This window comes from Malania oleifera, chromosome 8, assembly GCF_029873635.1.
Source record: "Malania oleifera isolate guangnan ecotype guangnan chromosome 8, ASM2987363v1, whole genome shotgun sequence".
Taxonomy (NCBI): domain Eukaryota; kingdom Viridiplantae; phylum Streptophyta; class Magnoliopsida; order Santalales; family Ximeniaceae; genus Malania; species Malania oleifera.
Window position 1 is genome coordinate 72,696,146 of NC_080424.1, and position 17,654 is coordinate 72,713,799.

Consider the following 17,654-nt stretch of genomic DNA (forward strand, 5'->3'; position numbering starts at 1 on the left):
TCTAAAGAAACAAGAAAGAGAAATGTTTTTATGTATGTAAATACCCTTATTTAGGAATTCTTTTTCTTTAAGCATATTTTATTTAGTAGATTCATGTTTATTTTATTACTAAAATTAGCATACATTAGGATTTTATTTAGTTATCTTATAGTTTTATTTGAAAAGCCATTAAAAATCATTGAAATTATCTAAAAGAAGAAAAAGGCTAAATGTTTTTATCTATGCAAAAAAAAAAACTTTTTAGGAAATATTGTTTCTTTCACCATATTGTTATTTATTAGATTCATGTTTGTAAATCATTATGTTAACTTTATCGTGATCCCAAGAGGGAGGTGAATTGATATTTTTAAAATTTAATTCCTAAGTAAATATTCTAACACCAGTATATTCACAACTCTATGGTCAATCTAGTGCAGGTAATGTAAATGCATACCAAAAAGTAAATAAAACATTTTAATCAAACACACATGCACTAGAAAACAGTAAAGTAAGAGTGATACACAGAAATGTTAAAGAGGTTCGGCCAATTGCCTACGTCCTCGCTTTGGCTAACGAGCATAAGGATTACCACTATAACGTGTTCACTTAAACGGGTGGAGCGACACCTAAACAAACCAGGTCAATTAGCACAATGCTGACCTCAACCTTTACAACCAATCCTTACCGGCCTAGATTACCACCCCCTCAGACCACGCCTGAAACCACTCAAATTTTACAATCAAAGAATATTGGTACAGTGATTGTGCTTTCATGTAAAGTAGATATGTACTCAAATACGCTCAGTCACATACACCCAAAATGATTTAATATGTAAGTTCAGTGTGGTATAATATTGCAACTCTCAAATATATTTGCTATCAATGTAATGAATGCGTGAGAGTGTCAATAGACAATCTTTGTATCTCAAGATATTCAATCAACGTGTACACACAAAGATATCAAGCAAGTCTCACGAATATCAATCAACGGGATATCTCAATCACGTGAATATTAGATAATGTATACGCTTGGTTTGCAAAAGATATATAATCTTTGGATTCAGCAAATGACATGTAAATAAATATTGCAACAAAAAATTAATATCACATAAACAAATATCTTTTCATGAATATGTCAAAATAAATCACCCAAGATATTTGAGAATGTTTTTGAAAAAATTTTTGCAACTCAAAAGCAAATACAAGCTTCCTAAGATATTGCAACACAAATGCAATACTCAGAAGCTTAATACAAGTCTTCTTAGGAGAGGCTTGTTAGCAAAGTCCCCCCATGAACACTTAGGCTTAACTCTCGTTAGAATTGAATCAACCAAGCAAGAATGGGAGAGAAAACCTATTGAAACAAACACTCAATCAACTTACAGAGGATTCAAGCAATCGAAGAGGGTAAGTATGAGTGATTGGAGTAAGAAAATGAGTAGTAGAAAATTTTTGGCTTGAGAGAGAATTTTTAATTGGATTTGCTAATCTTGTTACTAATTTTCCCAAATGAAGGGGTATATATAGACTCCCCTAAAATTATAACCGTTAGGGATAAGATTGGGATTATTAGAAAAGTTTTAATGACATTTAGTCATTTTAACCCTGTTAAAAAATAGTTAACCGCGGTAAAAATGCAAGTCCACCCAAGAGCACCGGTCGGCTAGAACACTTTTAGTTGACCCAAGTTCATATAGTTTGATCGACCAGGCCAAAAATAAACTGCCTAGGTCGGTCGATCAGACATGTATGTTCGAGGCAATTTTTTCAACTTTGTGAGGTTCGGTCTACTAGGGTCATTTTTGAACTAAGCCTATCGGTCGACCAGGTTGGTGGTATACAAATTTCTCATGGTCGACCAGGAAGTCAAAATGTTGACTTTAATGAAATTCGATCGACCGGGGTCAAATGAACTTCAGAAGCTCGGTCGATAGGACTATGGTCAACCGGTTGACCCAAACCGCTTTCGGTCGACCAGGGGCAAAATGACTTGTATAGGTCAGTCGACTGAAGGTACACATTTTGTGTAATTCGATCCTATTTTATTCCACAATTACCCTATTCAAGTGTCTAACACATACAAGTGCAATGGTGAGTGTCCTAAGGTCTTTTCTAAGTCCTGTTTCAATTATATTTTAGTCTGAACTTACCTATTAGACCATGCATATAGAGTGTGTGATTATTATAAGCAAAAGTCCTAATTACTATTACAGACCCTTTAGCATAAACGAAACATATTACAACACATTAAAACTTGGTCTTCAATCTTCACTTTCTTTCATGTGCATTAAGATCTTTCAATTTAAGTTCTTGCACATAATCTCAAACACCCATTAGATATAATGAGTATTTATCATAATCAAAATCGGACGTGACCTATATGGTCAACATTCTCTCCCTTTTTGATGATGACAAATACAACCGGAAAAAATATGGGAATAAGCCTAAGAAGGCTCCTCGTATCAATATGTATCCAATTTATTTTAACCAAATTACTTTACCCAATTATTTTTGCCCCTCTCTATCTCCCCCTTTTGGCAACAGCAAAAAGGGCTATAAGAGTTAAAAACTCTAGGCAATGGGTATGTGTTACATTTATACATTATAAGTTTTGGGAAGATTTTGAAAAATTTTGGCAGAGTGTCGTTTGTAAATTGGACTTTCCAAAACAAATCCTGTAGAAATTGTAACTTGTTTGAGTTTAAACATCTTAGCAATTTATCCACAACTACTCAAATAGTTCAGTATGGTCCAAGAATCAAGTATAAATTCTAATATCATCATGAAGTGGACAAAAAGAGTGGTACATCACAAGCAATAATCAATATGCATAAAGTCAATTATGATCATACTGTAGATATAAGAGTTATATACACAAGCAATAGTCAAAATTCATTAAGTCTAATCCACTAAGACATATGAACAGCAATGTAAGTTGAGAAGACTTGCAAATTTAAATTTAACTTGCGAGCTCCCCCTAAATCTAAGCAAACTCTGAAACATCTAAAAAGCCTCTTTACTGTGCATTAGACCTAACTCATGTCTAATTTGTATGAACCTATCCTCGGGAAGTGGTTTAGTGAATATATCCGCCTACTGTTCATTAGTGCATACAAACTCAAGAGCCACATCTCCTTTTTGCACATGATCACGAAGAAAGTGGTGTCTAATCTCAATGTGTTTAGTTCATGAATGTGAGATAGGATTTTTAAAGATGTTGATTGCACTAGTCTTATCACATTTAATTGGTATTGTATCATAGTGCAATCCAAAGTCCATAAGTTGTTGTTTCATATAAAGAGTTTAGGCACAACAACTTCCAGCCGTAATATATTCTGCTTCGGCTGTGGATAAGGCAATTGAGTTTTTTTTCTTGGAGAACCAAGAAACAAGATATTGTCCTAAATAGTGACAAGTGTCGCGGGTACTTTTTCTATCAACCTTACTACCGGCAAAGTTAACATCAGTATAACTCACAATCTCAAAAGTAGTATGCTTAGGATACCATAAGCCTAACTCTATAGTCCCAACTAGATACCTAAGGATTTGTTTAACAGCTTTTAGATGAGATTCTTTAGGGGTAGCCTGAAACCTAGCATACATACATACACTAAACATAATGTCAGACCTACTAGCAGTGAGATATAGGAGACTTCCAATCATGCCACGATACGATTTTACGTCAATAGAAATTCCTTGCTCATCTTTATCAAGTTTAATGGAAGAATTCATAGATGTACCAAGAATTTTACAATCTTCCATATTAAATTTCTTTAGCAAGTCCCTGATATATTTAGATTGGCATATGAAAGTTCCATGTTTAGCTTGTTTGATTTGCAGCCCTAAGAAGAAACTAAGTTCACCCATCATGCTCATTTCAAATTCACTTTGCATACATTTGGCAAACTCATTATACAACTCATCATTAGTTGCTCCAAAAATGATATCGTCCACATAAATTTGAACAAGGAGCATATCATCATTTTTGGATTTAATGAAGAGTATAGTGTCAATCTTGCCACGAGTAAACCCATTTTCTAGTAGAAAACCATTAAGCCTCTCATACCAAGCTTTAGGAGCTTGTTTCAATCGATACAAGGCCTTAGACAACTGGTAAACATGATCCGGATATTAATGATTTTCAAAATCGGGTGGTTGTTCTACATATACTTCTTCATTAATATAGCCATTTAGAAAAGCGTTTTTAACATCCATTTGAAGTAATTTAAAACTTTTAAAAGCAGCATAAGGAAGTAGCAAACGAATGGCTTCTAACCTAGCAACGGGAGCATATGTTTCATCAAAGTCAATCCACTCCTCCTGATTGTATCATTGGGCAACTAGTCTAACCTTATTCCTAGTTACTACCCCATTTTCATCTTTTTTATTTCTAAATACCCATTTAGCTCCAATAACTATGTGATCATTAGGCCTAGGAACTAGAGCCTACACTTTTCTTCTTTCAAATTAATTAAGTTCTTCTTGTATGGACATCACCCAAGACTTATCCTCTATGGCTTCTTTAATATTTTTAGGTTCTTCTTGGGATAAGAAAGCATAATGATTCACTAGATTTCTTAAGAAGGATCTTGTGGCTACACTACGGGATGGTTCACCTATGATTTGATCTATAGGACGATTTCTAATGAATTTCCAATCTCTGGGAAACTCCTGATTTTCATTATCTTCAGATGATTTTTCATTTTCTTCTGGGTTTTCACTTGCATTATTTTCAATAGATAATTTATCTAAGCATTTTCTAATATTAATATCATCTTCATCATTTTTCTTAGAAAATGGATTAGATACATCAAACACAACTTTAATAGATTCAATGACAGTCAATGTTCTTTTATTGAAAACCCTATATGCTTTACTATTAAGTGCATAACTTAGGAAAATATCTTCATCTGATTTAGAGTCAAATTTTCCTAAGTGTTCATTATCCCTAAGCACAAAACATTTACAACCAAACACATGAAAATAGGAAATATTAGGTTTATGGTTGTTCCACAATTCATAAAGGGGTTTTATTTATTGACGGTCTAATCAACACCCTATTCATAACATAACACGCAGTATTAATGGCCTCGGCCAAAAAATATTTAGGTTAGTTATGTACATTCAGCATAGTCCTACCCATTTCTTGTAGTGACCTATTCTTTCTTTCTACCACACCATTTTGTTGAGGTGTCCTAAATGTAGGAAAGTTATGTGATATGCCCTCTAAGTCACAATATTTTTCTATACTCTCATTTTTGAATTCCGTGCCTCTATCACTTCTTATATAAGTTATCTTATATCCCTTTCATTCTGGATTCTCCTACAAAGTTTGGTGAACTGTTCACATGATTCATTTTTATGTGTAAGAAACAACACCTATGTAAATCTAGAAAAGTCATCCACAATTACAAAAACATAAGATGTATCACCAAGACTTTGCAAAGAATTAGGTCCAAACAAATCTAAGTGAAGCATCTCAAGTGGTTTAGTAGTAGATATGAATTTCTTTTTCTTGAAACTAGATTTGGTTTGCTTACCCATTTGACATGCATCACAAATTTTATCCTTTACAAAAAAATATCTTAGGCAAGCCTTTAACTAATTCTTTTCTAACAAGTTTAGATAATAATCCATACTAGCATGTCCTAAGCGCCTATGCCATTGCCAACTAGCTTCATTTACAGCAGAAAAACATGTCACTTGTTGTGAAACTAAGTTCAAGAGAAGTGGTATAAACATTTTCATGACGATCGGCAGTAAAAAGCACTTTGTGATCTGATTTATTTTCTACTATGCATTTGTCATTTTGCAAAAGATACTTTATATCCTATGTCACACAACTGACTTATACTAAGTAGATTATGTTTCAACCCATCAACCAATAAAACATTATCAATAGTAAGAGATGAATCCTTACCAACCTTACCTACCTCGATGATGCGTCCTTTTGCATTGTTGCCGAATGTCACTTAGCCTCCATCCTTGGGAACGATTGAAGTGAATTTTCCTTTGTCGTCGGTCATGTGTCGTGAGCACCAGCTATCCAGGTACCACCGGTCCTTGGAGGAAGACGATCTTAGGCAAACCTGCAAAATAAACTAAGTAACTGATGCTGGTCCCCAAATTTTATTGGATCCACGGGGGTTAGTAGCCGAATCTCCCTTAACTACCCATACTTTCCTAATTCTAGCATGCTTATTCCTAAGTGGACAATCAAATTGAATATGACCAATTTGTTTACATTTAAAACATCTTAATCTACGCTTAGGATCTTTATGAGGGATATGAGACTTTGACTCACGTGTAAAATGTCCTAAGTAAAGATTAGGTCGTCTAATATTTTCAATACCATTAAAACCAAGACCCTTTTTACTTAAGTAATTTCTTTGGGCATCAAGTATGTTGACCCTATGGGTCATACCCTGTTTTGATTATGACAAATACTTTGATATTTGATGTTTGTCAAGTTTGTGTGCAGGTTCATAATAATAATATCATTTAATGGCACGTGAAAACTTGAAGACCGAAGACCCTGAAGAACTTTTTCTTGTTGTAATTTATATTATTTGGGTCTATAATAGTAATTTAGGGAACATGGTCTATAATAATTAATGTCTTACCTGCATGGTAGGATGGATAAGCTCAAGACCATAGATGGACCTTAGGGAACACCCTTCAGTCGGTCGGTCGACACTGGATTTTTTCGGTGTTCTCAAACCAAAAAGGACCTTGAAATAACCCCAGGACACTCACTCATGCATATATATGAATAGTCATTTGAATAGGGTGTTTGCATGCTTAAATAGGACCAAAATGCTCGAAATAGGCACATTCGGTCGACCGTACATCACAGTACATATACTTCCGGTTGACTGAACCCAGACCAGGTCAACAGTTTGACCACAGTCCGGTCGACCGAACTCCCTATGAGTCAACACTTTGACCTCCTGGTCGACCGAGCCCAAAATGAACTCCAACGCTTTGGTCGATCGAGGGTCCTCGGGAGATGCCCCAATGGTCTGGTCGACCGAACCATCTAGTTCATTTCTTCCCGGTAGACCAAATCGCGCTGTTTGGAAAAATTGCCTTTCCCAGTCGACCGACCCTGTAATTCAAATTTGGCCCGGTCAACCAAACCATATGAACTTTGGTTGATTGAAAATGTTTCTGATCGACCGGACCTCTCGGGTTACCCTGATTTTTTGCCATGGTTAAAATATTTTAAATACGGCTAAATTTGCTAAAATGATTTAAAACTTTCCTAATTATTCCAATAGGTCCCTAACGGCTATATTTTAGGGGTTGTCTATGTATAACTCTTCATTTGGAATAATTAGTAACAAGATTAGAAAAACAATTAGCAAAAATCCTTTGATTCTCAAAGCTCTATTTCATCACATCCAAGCCTTATTTCTTCATTCTTACTCATCCTCATTGCAAATCTTGTTAAGTAAAAGTGTTATTGTGAGTATCTAGTTAAGCTTACACTCTCGTTTGTTCTAGTTGATTGATATATATTTTTATTCGAAAGTAAGCTTGAAGTTTTTCTAGGAGACTTCATTAATAAGTCTTTCTTAGGAAAACTTCATAGAACTTGCGAGTTTTGCATCATCATTGCAATACTCAAGAGTTCGTATTGCTTTTTGTTTGTGAAATAAACTTTTGCAAATCGATTTCAAATATTTCGTGTGATTTACCTTGATAAATATTTTGTTGAGATATTTGTGCATACGCAAAAAGATCTTTGTTGAAATAGCCTTTGATTGATTTTATCTTCTTGAACACAAAGATCAAATTACTTTATAAATTAAATCTGAATATCTCTTGTGGTTTATATTGAGAAATATTATTTGTTGAGATATTTGAAGTGTGCTTATGATCTTTGGTTGTGCATTGTGATTGAAATATTATTTTGACACAAAGATCCTATCATTTACACTCTCATGGACTGATTGCTATATTTGCATAAATATTTGAGAGTAAACACTTAAACTACACTGAGCTTATCATATCCTATCTTTTGGTAGTGCATTAGTTATACTATGCGTATTGGGTACATATATGCTTTACACGAAAGCACAATCACTGTACCATTTGATTGTATTTCAAATCTATTGTATTTCCAGGCATGTGCTTGAAGAGGGAGACTAGCTATTTGAAATAGTCCCGAATTGGCTTAGACCCAGTTAGGAAAGTTAGGTGCGCCATCCTGTTAAGGCGTGTCGGTTGAGGTCAGCCCCTTGAATTGACCTGATTGTTTAGGTGCCGCTCCACCTGTTAAGTGAGCCTATAGTGGTAATCCTTGTGCTTGTTGGTCAAGGCGAGGATGTAGGCAATTAGGCTGAACCTCAATAACATTTCTGGGTGTCATCTCCTTTACTGCTTTATTGTGCATGCTTGGTTAAACATTTATTGCAGTTTAAATTCCATTGTATATTTACATTGATTTATTTTACATGCACTAGATTGACCTTAGGCTTGTGTAATACTATTGTCAGGGGATTGACTTAAGGGATAAAATTTTTAAATACCAATTCACCCCCCTCTTAGGATTGCACCAAAGCTAACAAAGTAGTTTTTCAAAATTGTGTTTGCCCTCGGTGAATTTAAAAATGATTTTGGAGCTATCCTCCAATTTCCTCTTAAACTCAACAATAGTAGCATCCTTTTCTTTTAAAATGGAAGCATGAGAGGTTTTTGTAATATTAAACAATTTTGACCAATTTTCACGTTTCTTTTTCAAATCATTATTTTCTTTGATCATTTTGCCTAACAGTTTAGAAACACGAATATATTCAAATTGCAACTCTCTAAATGTAAGCATGCCATCAGAATCACAATCATTAGATAAATAATATGAAGACAATGAGCTAGAGGAAGATACTTCATCCTCGTGTGTCATCAAGCACAAATTAGTGACCTCTGAGTCACTATGGTCTGATTCTGAGTCGCTGCTGCTAAGTTTGTCCCATGATGTCCCAGCCTTCATGGCTTTCTTCTTTTTCTTAGCCTCCTTTTTCAGCAGTGGGCAATCTGGTTTTATGCGCCCAACCTTGTTGCAGTTATAGCACGTAAAAGCATTTGATTTTTCTTTTCTTTTGCTGGACTCTCCCTTCTCAATAGTATACTCTCTATATTTTTTATACGGCTTCCTGTTCTTTTTGAAGAATCTTCTGAATTTTCTGGTTAGCATGGCCATTTCATCATCAGTGTCACATTCACTACACTCACTAGATGTGTTAGTGGAAACTTTCAATGCAGTCACTTTCTTAACCCTATTATGCTCATTAAGTCTCTCATTTATGGCTAATTCATAAGTGATTAGGGAACCTATCAATTCATTTAGGTTTATGACCTTAAGGTCTCTACCCTTAGCAATGGTCGTAGCCTTGGCTTCCCAAACAGGAGGTAAGCCTCTAAGGATCTTCCTAATCATCTCATATGTGGGATAGGTCTTTCCAAATGCATGAAGAGTGTTAATGATGTGTATGAATCTAGTGTACATGCTCTGAATGGACTCACCCACATTCATCCTAAATGCCTCATACTCACTGGTCAACATATCTATACTACTGTCCTTGACATCTCTAGTACCCTCATATGTGACCTCTAACTTATCCCATATTTCTTTTGCAGTAGAACATGCCATAATTATGTTAAATTCATTACATCAAGACTACAGTACAAAATATTCATAGTAGTGGCATTTAGGCTAACAACTTTCATATCATCATCACCATACTCATCCTCAGCCTTAGGAACCCTAGCTGCACCCTCAGTTTTCATAGGGACATAGTTTCCCTTAGAGACAATCCTCCACACCTTCCAATTAGTATTCCGAAAGTAGATGCACATTCTCTATTTCTAGAAGGTGTAATTAACACCCCTAAAAATAGAAGGTCGTGTGGAAGATGGTCCATCAGGGAAAGGGGTCACGGAGCTATGAGCCATAAGTGATCTTTTTGCAAAATAACAGCTAGTCTATGCTACGTGGCTTTGATACCAATTGTTAGCTTTACCGTGATCCCAAGAGGGGGGGGATGAATTGGTATTTTTAAAATTTAATCCCTAGGTAAATATTCTAACATCAGTATATTCACAACCCTATGGTCAATCTAGTGCAAGTAATGTAAATATATACTAGAAAGTAAATAAAGCAATTTAATTAAACACATATGCACCAGAAAGCAGTAAAGTAAGGGTGACACACAGAAATGTTATCGAGGTTCGGCCAATTGCCTACATCCTCTCCTTGGCTAACGAGCACAAGGATTACCACTATAACGTGCTCACTTAAACAAGTGGAGCGACACCTAAACAAACCAGGTCAATTAGCACAATGCTAACCTCAACGTTTACAATTAATCCTTACCGGCCTAAATTACCGCCCCCTCAGACCACGCCTGAAAACACTCAAATTTTACAATCAAAGAATATTGGTACAGTGATTGTGCTTTCGTGTAAAGTAGATATGTACTCAAAAACGCTCAGTCACATACACCTAAAATGATTTAATATGTAAGCTTAGTATGGTATAATATTGCAACTCTCAAATATATTTGCTATCAATGTAATGAGTGCGTGAGAGTGTCAATAGATAATCTTTGTATCTCAAGATATTCAATCAACGTGTACACACAAAGATATCAAGCAAGTCTCACAAATATCAATCAACAAGATATCTCAATCACGTGAATATTAGATAATGTATATGCTTGGTTTGCAAAAGATATATAATCTTTGGATTCAGCAAATGATATGTAAATAAATATTGCAACAAAGATTAATATCACATAAACAAATATCTTTTCATGAATATGTCAAAATAAATCACCCAAGATATTTGAGAATGTTTTTTAAAAAGTTTTTGCAACTCAAAAGCAAATACAAGCTTCCTAAGATATTGCAACACAAATGCAATACTCAGAAGCTTAATATAAGTCTTCTTAGGAGAGGCTTGTTAGCAAAGTCCCCCTAAGAACACTTAGGCTTAGCTCTCGTTAAAATCGAATCAACCAAATAAGAATGGGAGAGAAAACCTATTGAAACAAACACTCAATCAACTTACAGAGGATTCAAGGAATCGAAGAGGGTAAGTATGAATGATTGGAGTAAGAAAATGAGTAGTAGAAAATTTTTGGCTTGAAAGAGAATTTTTAATTGGATTTGCTAATCTTGTTACTAAGTTTCCCAAATGAAGGGGTATATATAGACTCCCCTAAAATTATAACCTTTAGGGACAATATTGGAATTATTAGAAAAGTTTTAATGACATTTAGTTATTTTAACCCAGTTAAAAAATTGTTAATCGAGGTAAAAATGTAGGGCAACCCGAGAGCATCGGTCGACCAGAACACTTTCGGTCGACCCAAGTTCATATGGTTCGGTCGACCGGGCAAAAAATAAACTGCCTAGGTCAGTCAATCAGACATGTATATCCGAGGCAATTTTTCCAATTTTGCGAGGTTTGGTCGACTAGGGTCATTTTTGAACTAAGCCTGTCAGTCGACCAGGAAGTTAAAATGTTGACTTCAAGGAGGTTCGGTCGACCGGGGTCAAAATAACTTCAGAAGCTCGGTCGACCGGACTGTGGTCAACTGGTTGACCCAAACTGGGTTTGGTCGATTAGGGGCAAAATGACTTATATAGGTCAGTCGACCGAAGGTGCACATTTTGTGCAATTCGATCCTATTTTATTCCACAATTACCCTATTCAAGTGTCTAACACATGCAAGTGCAATGGTGAGTGTCCTAAGGTCTTTTCTAGGTCTTGTTTCAATTATATTTTAGTCTAAGCTTACCTATTAGACCATGCATGTGGAGTGTGTGATTATTACAAGCAAAAGTCCTAATTACTATTACAGACCCTTTAGCATAAACGAAACATATTACAACACATTAAAACTTGGTCTCTAATCTTCACTTTCTTCCATGTGCATTAAGATCTTTCAATTTAAGTTCCTACACATAATCTCAAATATCCATTAGATATAATGAGTATTTGTCATAATCAAAACCGGGCGTGACCTATAAGGTCAACACATTGTGACCTTGAAATTTTTTTTAAAAATGAAGTTCCAAAAAACTCTAAATAAAATGCAATAAAAATGTGGAGAATATTTTTATACTTTTCTTGTGATACACTTCGCAACATTCGGGAGTGCGATGTGCCCCAAGGGAGGCGAGGGAATCAAATGTGTGATTTTTGAAAATTTTAGAATTTGGAGTCGCCACTAACATATTTTCTTTAGTGCGGTTAAAACACCTAATTACTATTCATTTGATTAGTCGCTAGACTAAACCTAGGTCAAGGAACCAGTAGTATCGATCTACGTATAACAAGATTGGGATCAAGAGTTCAGTTATATAAGGGAAAGGTATTCGCATCCCCTACACACCCGTTCTACGAACGGTACCTAATTAATTAAGAATTATCCCCAAATTAAATTTAACAACCTTTTAATTAACTCTTTTTAAAATAACCAAACAAATAAATGTACAAAATTAATAGGATATAAGAAAAACTGGGTGTGACTTAGGAATGTCTAATAAGACCTAAAAAAGAGGAAATCTTGCTAGAAAACCCCCCTTTAGAGTCGATACAGGTAAGGTCTAAAAATACCCCATTGCCCCTTTTTAAAATCATAGGGACACACTCCCCCCTCAAAAATCAAGAAAACACCTTTTAAAAATATTCTCAAATTTTTCAAAATTTTGTAGAAATTTTTTTGAGTACTTTTGGCATTTTTCAAAAGATTTGGAGATCTTTTAAGAGTTTTTTTTTTCAATTTTTTTATTTGAAATGACTCAAAATATTTTTCTAGACTTCAAAAATATTTTTCTGAAATTTTCTCTATTTTTCTATTTTTTTTTTGTGATTTTTTATACCATTTTTCTCAATTTTGAAATTAAATAAATAATATAAATAAATAAAATAAATAACAAATCAGCTTGACCAATCTGGACTAGGTCAACCGGTTCGGGGGGAGTATGAGACAGCAAAGGAGGGGCACATGTCAACTTCAGACGCTGATATGTGTTGCACACCAGATGGTCTTCCCCTTATTATAATTTTTTTTATTTTTAAAAAGTGGGGGTGACATCATGCTGACGTCACCCGTGCCACGTGTCATATGTCGGATGTCCCATGCTGATGGAAACAGATTGTTGATGTGGCGTGATCAAGATCGTCTGGAGAAAACATAGATCAGACGGTCTTGGTTGAGCTTGGTCGCTACCTAAACATTCAGACCATATTATGCCATGTGTCACTGATCGATGGTGACATGTGGCCACTAAACCCTACATATAAAAATTCATTTTTTTTTCATCATTTTTCCTCTCCTCTCTCTCTGAGAGTTATGGTGTGATCCCAAGAGAGGGATGAATTGGGATTTAAAAATATTTTTCTAATTTAAACTTCATCGATTCACCACATTAAATCTCATTTAAAAATTAAAGCGTGCATGAAAAATAAGAATGACAATAAATAAACATTCATACACATATGGAAATTAAGTGCGAAATTTAAAAAAGAGAGAGAGAGAGAGAGAGAGAGAGAGAGAGAGAGAGAGAGAGAGAAGATTTGTTATTGAGGTTCGGTCAATCCTGCCTACGTCCTCGCCTCAAGCCAAATCAGCTTAGAGGATTCCTCTACTTTTGCTCACTTATCGGGTGGAGTGACACCGTTACAACCTTTCCTTACGGGGTAAGGTAAACCCCAACTCAAATTTCGAGGTTGAGCCACAATCTACAACTACAACTTACAGGACGGTGTTCCTAATTTTTCTAACCGGATTTGAACCAATCCAGTGCACGTTACAGGTCAGTGCAATCCTCTTCCAACCATACGCCGGGAATACAACAATAATAAAAATTTGCGTACAAAGAGAATGCTTCTCAGATAAGCAGAGATGTATACAATGAAAGCTTTAATATGCACTCTCAAATGATTTAAAAATGAAGCTCAGTAGAGTATGGTATTCCTCTCAAAATATTTTTCAAGTAAACTAATGAGAGTATGAAAAATGATTTTCTTTATGAAAATGACCTTTTAAAATTTACTTTAAATAAGGTTTCCGAACAAAATATATGAAAGTGAATATTAGCCTAAGCCATTGTTAAGAAGCTTCTCAAGCACAACATATATATCAATGAATATATATGCTCAAAGCATTCTTGAAGTAACACATAGATTTTCTCCAACAAAAACTTTTCTAAATAAATGAATAGGAGAAGTTAAGGTTTTCATTTAAAATGATTGACTTTTATAAAAATAAATTCAATAAGGTTTTCTAGCAATATATGTATGAGCTTAAATATATGCTTAAGCCTTCAAGACAATTTCAAAATAAATTTCTTCAAAATATTTTCAAATAAAAGGTATGAGAGAAATTTGATCTTTGAAGAACATGATAATAAAAAGGCTATCAAGCTATATATATAAACTTGAATATAAGCTCAAGCCTTTTTAAATAAAACAACCAAAATATTTTTCTCCAAAAAGATTTTCAAGAAGAGTAGGAGAAATTTGATCTTTGAAAAACAACAAGAATAAAAAGTAGAGGCCTTCAAGCAATATATATATAAACTTGAATATATGCTCAAACCTTTTCAAAATTACCTCAAGAAAAAGAACCCTTTGAAGTAGAAATATACGAGTGGATATATGCTCCAAGCTTCCTACAATAACCCACAATAGTCACTCCCGAAAAGAATTTTCAAAGTGAAATAATAGGAGAAATATGAAATTTAATGCACGAAGGGGGTATGAAAAATGAGGAAGAAATAGAGAATGTGTAGATATGCTCTCTGAAACCTAAGGTATAGTCCTAAGAGGGAGGGTGAATTGGGTTATTTAAAATTCCTTAGAGTCTTTTAATGAGTTCTTGACTTTTTACAATTCTTTTAAAGACTTCTTATATTCTTGTTGATTAGGCAATTCACACAAACATTTACTTCTTCTATTCAATCCACAACCACAACATACACAACCAATTGATTAACTGTTCAAACCAAACAAACACAATATAAGTAATCAATATATGCTTTGCAATATTTAGTAGCCTTGTATATGAATGTGCAAGTCTTGAAGTTGGCCTTTGAACTGAAAATTAAAATAACATCTAATCACTCTTTTCAATAAGTCAGATTTTAAATAAACCCTTAATTAAAATATTTTAGGAGTTGATCAACCAACGTACTTCCTTTCGGTTTCCGCAATCAATGATAATCAACCCAATCAATTTTAATCTTAAGTTTATTTAATATCCAAGGTTGTTTGTAAGATTAACACATCCACACAGTTTATATTGTTGCTGGAATTCAAACAGAATAAGAGAAGAGAGTGAGACGGTGTTTTTATGAGGTTCGTCTTACCCCAACCTACGTCCTTACCTTAGGTCAGCAACCTAAGGATTTCACTATACCTTGTTCCTTCCGAGTGGAACAAAAATCTTTACAACAACCAACCTCTTTTTCAGGAAAAGAAACCTCTCCAAGCAACAACCTATGCTTGGTGCAACGATCTAACTATACCTTGAACCATCAAAGATATAGTAGAAAGGAATGGATATCTACGTACAAAAACACTCTCAAACACAGAGCAAGTTGTACAAGTTAAATCACTAATAGGTACTTCAAAACCAAAACTAAATAGAAAATATGAAGCTAAAGGTCTAGAAGTCACCAATGGTTCTGTCTTATTGATATAGAGATTTTAGTTGCAAATTAGAACAAAAAATTTTTAATCAACCAGCAATTTCGTAGAGTTTCCCTTAGCAAGAGTGTGAGCAAGTATGAGCTTTAAGAGAACTTTAGCGTAGAAAGCGTGTATTGCTTGAGCGTATTTTTTTTCATTGAGTAAAAGAAGTATTTATAGACTTTTTAAAGACAAGTTTTCTCATTTAACATAGAGTATTTAGGCAACTTTTCAAAAGATATTAAATCATAGAATCAATTTTGAAAAACTTCTCATATAGTTCGAAATTTAAATTTTCCGTAGAGTCAGTGAGCTGACTCACTCAATTGGGTCATTTTTGTACTAGTCAATTGGTTGGATAGGTAGTTGACACCATTCTATCTCTCAAAAAATAATTATGATAAATTGTCAGTCGACTAGATAGGCGGCTGACACCATTTTGTCTCTCAAAAAATAATTCTGATAAATTGTCAGTCGGCTGACTCAATTATGTTCAAAATAGTCAGTCGGTTGGATAGACCAGGAAGTCAGTTGGCTGACTGATCCCAGTTCAAAAATGGTCGGTCGGCTAGACAGATGTTTTTCCATTCATTATGCTTGTTAGTTGGCTGGCCAAACATGGTGTGTTCTAGTCAGTCGGTTGACCAGTTATCTCTTTTTCATTTTTTATTTTTAAACTCTAGTTCATTTTGAAAAACTTAAGTACCACTCTTTCAAAATCATTTTCAAGGGTTTTAGAAGAAATGGTTTCTAAGTCTTCTTATTCTAAAGAGTTTCACATATCTAAATAGTAATGAATTTGAAGTACTTACAAACATTCTTTTAAGCATGATCTCCTTAATCACTAAGTCTTGCAGCCTCTTGAGGTTCAGTCTTTACTTCAAGTCCTGTTTAACCTTTAAGTTCTTCATTTGTCATTCATTGCTTCAATATATTGAGAAGCTTTCACTTTATTGACTTTGATTTCTAACTTACTTTCCATGATTAATCATGAGTGTCCTTTTACTTATACCTAAAATAAAGTCACTTAACAACACAAGTTAAAACATCCTTCATTTTTTATCATCAAAACAAGATTGAAAAGCTCAGTTAGGCAAAAAATCTCCCCCTTTTTGATGATGAAAAACGAGGAGCAAAAATTAGGGTTCACATGAAAAAGCTCCCCCTTACTATAAGCATTCTTTTAATTAAATACTCAACATGACTATTTCTATTCATCATAAATTCATCATAAGTTCAAGGCACATATCATCTACATATCATTCATCATAAGTTCAAACATACATCATATAAGAGCATATTACATATCATCTTTGCTACATTTCACAATCTCTCCCCCTTTGGACATCATTCAAAACAAGGGGAAAGAGTTAGGACATAAGTATAAGAAAATTAATCAAACGGAGTAAGAATGGCTTGGGTTTTTATAAACGAGCCTAGGGTTTTTCCATCAATTAGTTGGTTGACTGCTCTCTATTTTAAGAAGAATAATTCAGTCAGTCAGCTGGGCCTTTTGTCAGTCGGCTGATTGTAAGTATTTCTTTAAATTTTTTCCTTTCATTCAATTTTTCTACTATGTAATAGATCAAGCTCTCTTCTAATGGTCATGATTCTATCTTTTGAGAGAGGTTTAGTAAGGATATCAACCCGTTGATCATCTGTATTGATAAATTCTAGAATGATGTCTTCTTTTTGAACATGATCTCTTAGGAAGTGATGTCTTATGTCAATGTGCTTGGTTCTTGAGTGTGAAATGAGATTTTTAGATATGTTTATCGCACTCATATTGTCACACTTAATTGGTATAGTTGTGTATTCTAAGTAAAAATCTTTTAACTGCTGTTTCATATATAGCGTTTGTGCACAACAACTCCCGACTGCTACATATTCAGCCTCAACAGTTGACAAAGCTACAGATTTTTGTTTCTTAGAGAACCAAGCGACTAAAGATCTTCCTAAGAAGTGACATATGC